Below are 10873 nucleotides of genomic sequence, written 5' to 3'. Positions count from 1 at the left end.
CCGGTCCTGGACTTGTGCAGTCTGGTTTTTCTTTTCCACTGTCTTGTTTTCCGTTTCTCCTTCTGTCCTTACAGGGTGACTAACCCTCTACATGTCGCGCCATTCACGCTCCCGCTCCCCTAATGTCGGCCCCCCTCAGGACCTGGAGTCCAGGGGCCACGTTTCTCCCTCATCCAGGAGATCTAGTGTCCCTACCAGGGAACCTCCTATGGTGGATGCCCAGAGCTTGGCCATTCAGCGCTCAATATCAAGCGCTATCATGTCTGCCATGGGGTCCATGTCCACAGCAATTTCACAATCTGTGACTCAAGCCCTAGCTGTTCAGCCTCCTCATGCCTCCAGAACAACAGAGAATGATGGCATTGTTCCATCCACTGACGACGCGCTGAGGTCGCGTAAAAGAGCCTGTCCGCGCCAGGCAGAACGTGCGCGAGGTTGGAAGTCGGCGCGGTCACAGCCCGAACATGTTTCTGACTCTGATAGAGAGTCTGATGAGGAGGCACAGCGCTACTCCCTGCATGGCTCAGAGGAGGATTTGACTGGGGTCGCGGTTGACCCTGTTGATGTAGATTTGCCGCCACCCCCTGCTGCGGCATACCCGGATGCCCCGTCTGGGTCTGCGGATCCTCTTTTGGATCCTTTGGGGGATCCTATGTTTGACCCCAATGCTTTACACCACCCGCGGTCTTCTGAGTGGCTTCCTGCCACGCATGTAGCCCAGTACATTGAGTCAATGGCCCGTAAACCTCTCACAAAGGAGGCACGTACAAAACTGCGGGCTGAATGCCCTAGGCCCCTGATCCCGCATAAAGTTTGTGAGACGCCGGTGGTGGACCCGAAGATGGTCCAGTTCTTGACTAAAACAGGGTTTAATCCCCACAAAGGCCTGGATTCTGCCCTTAGGGCATGCCAGGATAAAGTTTTGGACATCATGGGGCCACTGGCCAAGATTCTGGACATGGCCGAGGCGGCCAGGGTGGCTGGTAATCAGGTCGACCCTGAAGAATTAACTGGATGGGCTCAGAGAGCGGTTTGCCTTACGGGCAACGCTAACACCTCGTTGGCTATAGAACGGTGCAAAGCGCTTCTTATGAAAATTGAGCCGAAACTGGCTAATTTGGCTATTTCTGAGGCGGGCAAGGATGCCCAGGGGCTCCTCTTTGAAGAGCCTTTTATTAAAGAGCTCAGTAAATATGTTGGGGCTTTTACTGCCCTTGATAAGGCGCAAGCGTCTATGCGCAAGGTTTTCCCAAACCGTTTTTCAGCCAGGGCCGGCAGTTTCAGGGGCCGTCTGCCCGGCCGTTCCTCCTCCTATGCCCGTGGTTCGGGCAGAGGCTCCTTTGTCCACAGACCCTCGTTGCAGGACCAGCAACATCAGCCCTCCTTTTTTCCCACCCGGGGCGGCTACAACCGCGGCAGAGGATTCCGTGGACACCCTAGCTCCAGGAAACCATACGGTGAGTCAGCTATTCAATGTTCCTCCTATGTCCAATTGTCCGGTGGGGGGAAGACTCCAGTTCTTTTCCCATGCGTGGAGAAAAGTATCTTCCGACCCGTGGATTCTTTCTACGGTCAGGGGATTCGTGATCGAATTAGTGTCAAACCCTGTGGGTCTTTCTCCCCCTTGTACCCGTGTGCCGTCCGGTTCCGCTCGAGCCCTCATAGAATCTGAGCTCTCGGCCCTTTGGGACAAAGGGGCAATAGAGCTGGCTCCCGGGGACTCCTAGGGGGTCTTGAGCAGCATCTTTCTGGTGCAGAAAAAAGGGGGTCAGCTGCGCCCCGTCATCAATCTGAAGGCACTGAACAGTTTCGTCAGGTACCGCCATTTCAAGATGGAGGGGATTCATCTCTTGAGGGACATGCTCCTTCCAGGAGATTGGATGGCGAAATTAGATTTGAAAGACGCCTACCTCACGGTGCCGGTGGCACCGGAGTCAAGGGATTTGTTACGTTTTGCCTGGAGAGGTCAAGTGTGGTGCTTTACGTGCCTTCCCTTTGGCCTCTCCTCCGCCCCTTGGTGCTTCACCAATCTACTATGCCCGGTGGTAGCCTGGTTGCGCAGTCGGGGGGTGCGTCTGATAGTATACCTGGACGACATTTTGTTCATGGCGTCCAGTCCGGCTTCCCTTCTGTCACACCTTCAGTTGGCCACCTCCCTCATCTCCGGTCTGGGGTTCGTCATCAATCAGGAGAAATCTTGTTTGATTCCGTCCACCACTATGGAATTTTTGGGTTTCCAGATCGATTCGGTCTCACAATCTCTCAGTCTGCCGCAGTTGAAGGTTCTGAGTATTCGGAAGGAGTTGAGGCACGCTCTGTCGTTACCTCAGATATCCCTGAGACATCTGGCCCGGATAATAGGGCTTCTGGCTTCCTCCATCCAGGCAATTTTTCCGGCGCCCCTCCATTACAGGGCGCTTCAGCGCCTCAAGATTGCTCACCTTCGGGAGGGTGCATCTTATGCCGATACAATCGTGCTGGATACGGAGACCAGGCACGAGTTGAGCTGGTGGATCCACAACCTCTCAATGTGGAACGGCCGAGCCATTTTTGGGCCTCAGCCGGATCTTATCATCGAGTCGGACGCCAGTCTCCACGGGTGGGGCGCACATTGCAACGGCGTCTCCACCGGGGGTCCATGGTCCCGGAGCGAATCCCGGCTCCACATCAATTCCTTGGAGCTGCTGGCGGGATCTTTGGCGATCCGCAGCTTTGTCAACAACACGGTCAAGGTTTGTGTCAGACTCCACATGGACAACGTGTTGGCGGTCCGGTACCTCAACTTTATGGGTGGAACGCGCTCGTCAGTGCTCACTCATTTGGCCATGGATTTTTGGGACCAATGTTTCTCCAGGGGGATCATGGTGGTCGCGGAATACCTTCCGGGTCTCCACAATGTGAGAGCAGACTGGAGTTCGCGGTATCTTTCGGATGCCAGCGACTGGAAATTGGATTCCGGGGTTTTCGATGCCGTGTCATCTCGATGGGGTCCATTCTCCATCGACCTGTTTGCATCACGCCTCAACACGCAGCTACCCAGATTTTTCAGCTGGCGTCCGGATCCGGAGGCGGAAGCGGTGGACGCTTTCCTCAAAGAGTGGTCGACTCCAGTCCTGTACGCATTCCCTCCATTTGCTCTGATCCCGAGGGTTCTTCTCCAGATCCGTCGCCAGTCAGCGGAACTGCTTCTCATTTTGCCCCTTTGGAAGTCGCAGTCGTGGTTTCCCCACCTTCTGGATCTTCTCATCGCCGAGCCAGTTTTGCTCCCCGCTTTTCCCCACCTGCTCAGGGATCCGGCGGGTCGGTTTCATCCGCTACTCATCGACGGAACTTTACACCTCCTCGCGTGCAGAGTCTCGGGGGTCCCTGGGAGGTCTCAGGAGTTTCGGAAACGGCTCGTTTCTTGCTGGCAAGCGCTTGGGCACCCGGAACCAGACGAGCTTATCGCTCGGCTTGGGATTCCTGGGCTCGTTGGTGCCTCTCAGGGAATCTGGATCCCACTGAAGCTCCTGTAACGGCTATTTTATCATTCTTGTCTGCCTTGTTTGATGAGGGCAAGGCATATCGGACTATTAATCTTTATAGGTCTGCCATCTCATCTAGGCACTTGGGGTTTGAAGGTCGTCCGGCGGGCCAGCATCCCCTGGTCTGTAGATTGTTGCGGGGTTCTCGCCTTTCTCGTCCTCCGAGGCCGCGTTTTTCCGCTACTTGGGATGTTTCCATCGTTTTGTCCTTCCTCCAGGCTTGGCCCTCTAATGAGGTCCTGTCGTTGAGGCAACTATCGGCTAAGTTGGTCACCCTCTTGTGCTTGATCTCCTGCAAGAGGGATTCTGACGTCCGGGCGTTGGATCATGACGCCCGATCCTTCTCGCCTGTGGGCGTGACGTTTAATATCTCCCGGCGTACGAAGACAAACATTCGCTCGGTGTCCTATCAGTATTTTCCGGAGTTTCCGCAACTTTGTCCTGGCATTTGTCTGCAGGAATATGAACGTCGTACCTGTATGTTGCGTGTTCCTGAGTTTCCTCATCTCTTTATATCCTTTCGTAGACCTTTTCACCCGGTGACCAGTGTTACCCTTTCGCGTTGGGTCAAATGGGTTTTATCCCTGGCGGGTATTGATACCTCCATTTTTACGGCTCATTCGGTTCGCAGTGCCTCTGCCACCTCTATGACGGTTTCTGGTGCCCGTTTAGAGGATGTTATGAGGTTAGCGGATTGGTCTAGGGCATCTACCTTTCGTGAATTTTACTTTAGGCCACCATCTCATGCTTTCTCGTCTGTGGTGGCCCAGCTTTAAACTTGCAATAGGAGCCTCCGTGTCCTGGAATAAAATTTCATGATTTTACTATTCCATGACGTAAAGTCATGATTTTATAAAGGACACGGAGGCGAGTATTGCCCACCCGCTTTTTCCCTCCCTAGAATATCGATTGTTTTATCTGTCATTTGGATAGCTTGATTTAGTTCATTTATATGAATCAGTTGATATGTGTCTTCTTGTGTCTGAATTGTATACTACCGTATGTATTTGCTTGGTTTTCCTAGGTTGATGTTCAAGCTAAGATGTCCGGAATGTTCGCAGTTTTGTTGATCGAGGTTCCAGTCGGGATGTCCGGAATGTACACAGTCTCGTGGACAAGTCGAATCCGGACCTCTGTTCCAGTGGTCGGTTTCTAGTTCGGGAGACCTGAAGTCTGTTCGTCATTCATGTTTGGGCGTCCATCAGTTTGCAGTTTTGTGGACCACCAAAGAAAGAGGACTGCTCCAGTGTGACTAGGGGTTATATGGACACTGGGAGTGACAGGGTGGGGCTTGTTGCCATGGTTACTGCATGTTTAAAGTGTTTTTCTTTGCTGCTATGGAAACACAGTAAAGAGAGAGACAGCAATACTCGCCTCCGTGTCCTTTATAAAATCATGACTTTACGTCATGGAATAGTAAAATCATGAAATTTATGATGCAATGTAACCCTTACAGTTCTGGAATGTATTGGATAACACACGGACAGCATTATGTCAGTGTTATCCAATACATTTCAGACCTCTAGTCTAGCAGTGATGACTGTGCCTCATTCATGCTCACTATTCCATTCTAATGTGGATTCTCAGTGAAACGGATCCATGTAAAAATGTGCTAACTTGATTGTATGTTGCTCTTCTTGGTCATGTGTCTAAATTTCGAAATACAGGGCTCCAGTTGTGAAAGGGAAAGTTCATACAAATGCTCATTCCTGATAATCGCCCTATGTACAGTTGCCACCAATCAACTGACAAATAGCAAAATACAAATTTTGTTGGCAATCTGTCATTTATAAGGTGCGGAAAATCATTATTTGTTGACAGCACATGATCCTGTGTAAGTAGGGATGTACTGTTGACAAACAATGGATTTTTAGGGGGATACATGATAATCCTTATTCTGGATGTTGCAGCTGCCTTTCTCAGCTTGTAGGTTAGCAAGTTTTTCTGGAAACTTGGATAGTGGTGAATCCTCCCAGAGTTGGCTAGCTTACCAAAAATTTCTCCTAGTTACGACTCATCGAGTCAAAAAAAAAAACACAAAGGCCTTGTGTGCCTCAGGTACCACCATTAGAAACACACTGACCAAAATGTTATTTTACAGTTGAAAAGATAATCCAACCAAGGACAACATCTGCATGGAATTTGTATGTTCTCGCCGTGTTTGTGTGGGTTTCCTCCAGGTACTCCGGTTTCCTCCCACACTCCAAAGACATGCTGATAGGGATCTTAAATTGCAAGCCCCATTGGGGACAGCTTGATGCTAATGTCTGCAAAGAGCTGCGGAATATAGCGCTATATAAGTGCATAAAATAAATAAACAAATAATGCACTAAGAATGTGAGCTGAAAAAAAGCAGTGGCGGCCATGCAGGGATCGGGAACGACGTGGGTGTCTGGGAGCGGGGTAAGTATAATCTATACAGGGGGCCAAGGCATTGGAGGGGTCGGATAAGCCCTTTAAAGAGCTTAATCTTTATTATTTCCAGGTGACCCCTAATAAACTAGATATATTCCTGAAGTTGGGCTGTGTGTTTGTCACGAGGGTGTCAAGAGCCACGTCTGACTCCGTTATACCCGGGGTCAGAAAGTCGCAGCGGGTGGCTGCGCGCTCTATGTCTAAAGATCACGTTGTTTCTTAGTGATTGTTTTCTGTGTTTGCCTCGCAATCCTTTTTGTTTTACTCAGGGATCCGTAGCTTCTCCTCCTCAGCTGTTTCTTGTCTGCCACTCCCAACCTCCTTATATTCTCCTCTCACACTTCTCTAGTTGCCAGTTATAGAGCTTCCTGCCTGGACTTCTATACTGACCCACTGGAGCTGTGAATCCTGGTTGTTGTTCCAGAGTGCTACCCTCCGGATCCCTGTTGGGCTTTTTGTTGTCTCCTGTTGTCGCCCACCTGGGATTATATGTTGAGTCTGTATTGTCTGTCCTCCCCTTGGTGTTTTCCTTTAGAGCTAGTGGTGCGGACTAGTGTTCCCACCGCCCTGTTCACTATCTAGGGCTCATCTTAGGGAAAGCCAGGGTTTTAGGCACGTGATCGGCGTACGGGTGAGGAACCCGTCTAGGGACGTCAGGGCAGCCAGGTGCCAGCCGCAAGGTGAGTCAGGGGTCACCACCTTCCCTCTCACTTGGGCAGGGCCTTCCTCTTTCCCTCCCTCTGTGTCACGTATGTGATAGTCACGCCGATCGTGATAGTGTTGGAGTTCAGTCGCCTGAGTCCTTGTTTGTGAACACTGCCCAAAGTACACAGAGAACAAACAGACTTCCTTAGATGCTGCTTTGGTCACAAATAGAGATGAGGAAATTGATTCTACACTAGAGAAGAACAATATGATTAGTTTCATCAGCAGGACTACTTCACCAGTGAGGGGTTATCCACTTACCATACGTGAATATATACCCACCTGTGGTAAGATTGACAGGGCCAGACATTTAGCCCAGCCTTGACAATTTCCTGCCTGCACCACTGCTTTGATTAGCATATCAAGTACACAGGCTCTATTTTGGCTTCAGAGCAGCTTCAGATTATGCAGCCTGGTCAATCTTGCGGCAGGGTGGTGCTTCTTCACCTGCAAGGACAAGTCCCCTACAGAATTGATTTGTTGGAATCAATTCACTCACACAAATCAAATTCATTAGATTTTTCCCAAAAACTTTGGTTTCTACTGAATCCAAGGTTTTAGGGATTCGTCCCACAAAAATTGTTCAAAATGGTGTCTGCTAGTTTGCATATTAGAATACAGGGAAGATGAGAACATGAAGAAGGAAGATCACAGGGCCCCGGTCCTGGTGGTCTTGTCTATAATGTCTTACAGTCATCCTCAGCCAATAATGAACTATAGATATGATGTCAGCTGATGTGTTATAGGCAGAGGTGTAGCTATGGGCCCTGGTGCTAGAGTTCAGCTTGGGCCCCCACTTCCCTCAGTGCTTTGTGGCCAGGGGCAGGGAAGCACATAGCCTTCGTGCTGCCTGAGGCAAAAACCTTACCCTCTCCCCTGACATGCCAAATTATTGGCCTAACCCCTTCCCTCCAGCCAGAGGGGTAACTTGACCAGCATGTACTTTCTATAATGCCAGTGTCTTTTTATGTGGCATAAGGGTCTTTGGCCCCCTTCAGGCTACTGGGCCCAGTAGCGACTGCAGCCTCTGCACCCCCTTTAGCTACGCCCCTGGTTATAGGAACTCCAACATACCAAAACAGGACCTGCATGTGTTTTCTGGGCTTTTACATTGGAAGAACAGGACATCTGTAAGATAGAGGATAGATGAAAGGGATCCTAAAACAGAGAATAGTTTAGTTTATAGCTAGTTTAGTGGAAGAGGGGTTCTTTCACAATAAGCAGTCAAAAGCTATAAGATTTATAATTATTTCACATAGAGATAGGGTTTAGAGACAGGAGTCAGTGTGTCATAGCCATATTGGACTATTTGTACTAGTGTGCAGAATGTAAAGCTATACTATTCAATTTACTATCAATATGAAATCAGACCAAACTTAAATCACATAACTCACAATCACAGACTGTCCAGCTGCATAATAGGGTCTTGCAACCATGATGTCAGTCACTGTTGCAGCCTTTAAAGCTATACAGTACAACCCAATTTATTATTAATATGAATCACTCCAATCTGTTACTATGTGGCAGGGTTTATTTTAGTGGTTCTTACCATTTATTTTTTCTCTTTAAATGTAGTCATATTCCTTGCAATATAGTTAGTGAGCATATATAGGCCCTATTGTTCTACAGTTATCAGGATTGGTATGGTACCTGGTACCAGAACTCATTCCTAAGGGCTGAGGTAACTGTACATGCTTACTACACATTGAAGATCTTTAGAAGGGGTTAGGAAAGGCCAGGAAGCTAGAAAATGTCAATGCATGTGACAAAGAGATCCTCTGATTACATTGATCGGGTAAGATGTATTGTAACCATCTATTGCTCTGTATCACATGGGCATAAGCCAGATGCCGTGTTGGGAACTGGTCGATGGGGAGCTCATTCACTTGTTCCAGCCTAGGTAACTGTCCGTCAATTATTTTACTCTGTATGTTATCTATATATTGTGGGGATTCGCTTTGGTAGGCAGGGTAAGCGGACGCAGTACAGAGGCAAAAAACAAGGTTTAAATCAAAGTTCAGTGTTTATTCACACATAGCCAGAAAACAAGCCAAAAGAAAGTGTTCAGGTTTGGTGCCTGTTCACACCACACAAAGTTCACAGTGCAAAAAGACGTCACCTGGTCAGCAGATGATTTTCACCCAGAGTCCGCAGCAGTCTTTAGTGGCCTGTTTCCCCAGCCTATGGCTCACACAAACAGATCCCTCAGTGTCTCAAACCACAGACTCCTCAGCTCCTCTGTCATGGAGGATAATCCACACCTGAACATGCTGGCTGGGTTTTTTATATTCAAGCCAAAACCCGGCCTGGAACCGTGGGGAACAGCCACCCACCCTGCTCTTTGGCTGCTCCCAATAAGAACCGGCCCGGATTGGCTTTACAGCCATTCTAACAGTTGAAGTGTCAGATTGCACTACAGACCTGACACTTAAGGAAAAAAAACCGGTTCTTACCTCACCGAGGCCAGGAACCTCGGTGACACATATCTTCCGTCAAAGACGGCTCCTTGTTCCTTCTTACATACCTCCCCCCTTTGTTCAACCCTGAGGGGGTGAACACTTGCCAGACAGTGTATGCGGGATAGGGCATCCGCGTTTCCCTGTAACCTGCCTGCCCTGTGTTCCACGGAAAACTTAAAATTTTGCAAAGATAAGAACCACCTGGTGACCCAAGCATTCCTCTCTTTGGCCTGGCTCATCCATTTCAAAGGGGAGTGGTCGGTCACCAGACGGAACCTTCTCCCCAAAAGGTAGTAGCGGAGAGACTCGAGTGCCCACTTGATGGCCAGGCACTCTCTCTCCACTATACTGTACCTAGTCTCGGCTGGGGTGAGCTTCCGGCTGAGGAAAACAACGGGATGCTCCTCCCCGTCAATATCTTGAGATAGTACAGCACCGAGACCTACCTCTGAGGCATCGGTCTGCACTATAAACTCCCTTTTGAAGTCGGGCGTCACCAAAACCGGGGACCCACACAGAGCCGACTTCACAGCGGAGAAAGCCTTTTCCGCCTGCTCATTCCAGTGGACCGTCACTGACTTGCGTCCCTTCAAAAGGCCTGTCAATGGTGCGGCGACTGTAGCAAAATTGGGGACAAACCTCATATAGTACCCCACCATACCCAGGAACGACTTTACTTGCCGAGTAGAGACAGGTCGGGGCCAATTCCTAATTGCCTCAATTTTGTTCACCTGAGGTTTGATCACTCCGCGCCCAATGACATACCCCAGGTACTTGGTCTCTTCTAACCCTATCGAGCACTTTTTTGGGTTAGCGGTTAAGCCCGCCTTTCTAAGGGAGTCCACTACAGCCTGGACTTTCGGTAAGTGACTTTCCTAGTCGTTGCTATGGACAACGATATCGTCCAGGTACGCTGAAGCGTATCGACGATGTGGACGGAGTACAATATCCATTAACCTTTGAAACGTGGCGGGAGCGCCATGTAGACCAAAGGGTAATACCTTGTACTGATACAGCCCCTCTGGCGTGACGAAAGCCGTTTTTTCTTTGGCAGCCTCCGTCAAGGGTACCTGCCAGTACCCTTTGGTGAGGTCCAACACAGAAAAATACCGGGCTTGGCCCAACTTTTCAATAAGCTCATCCACTCGGGGCATGGGATACGCGTCAAACTTGGACACCTCATTAAGTTTGCGGAAGTCATTACAAAACCGCAATGTCCCGTCTGGCTTGGGTATTAATACTATCGGACTGGCCCACTCACTTTTTGACTCCTCGATGACACCCAGCTGGAGCATTAGCTGCACTTCCTCCGTGATGGCTTGTCGCCTAGCCTCGGGTACCCGGTAAGGTTTCAACCGGACTTTCGCCTGAGGCTCAGTGACAATGTCATGCCGGATTACGGACGTGCGTCCAGGGAGGTCTGAGAACCCTGCCACCTAGCTAGGAACTTACTATCTACCGTTGGTACCAGAACCAACACCCGATCACCCGGGTTAAAGTTTCGGACCCGAGCCTGCCGATTATAGACCCTACTCTGGGCTCGCTGCGCTGCCTCCATATGCTCCCTAACCAGAGGTAACACTGTTTCCATCCGTCCCTGCATCTGGGTGACATACTCAACTACACTTTTGTGCGGTGTGGTTTGTTGTTCCCACGCCTCTTTGGCGACGTCTAATAAACCACGAGGGTGTCTGCCGTATAGTAGTTCGAAGGGCGAGAACCCAGTAGAGGCCTGGGGCACTTCTCGCACTGCGAACATGAGATAGGGCA

The sequence above is a fragment of the Bufo gargarizans genome, chromosome 4 (genome assembly GCF_014858855.1).
Source record: "Bufo gargarizans isolate SCDJY-AF-19 chromosome 4, ASM1485885v1, whole genome shotgun sequence".
Lineage (NCBI taxonomy): Eukaryota > Metazoa > Chordata > Amphibia > Anura > Bufonidae > Bufo > Bufo gargarizans.
This window is presented reverse-complemented; position numbering follows the sequence as displayed.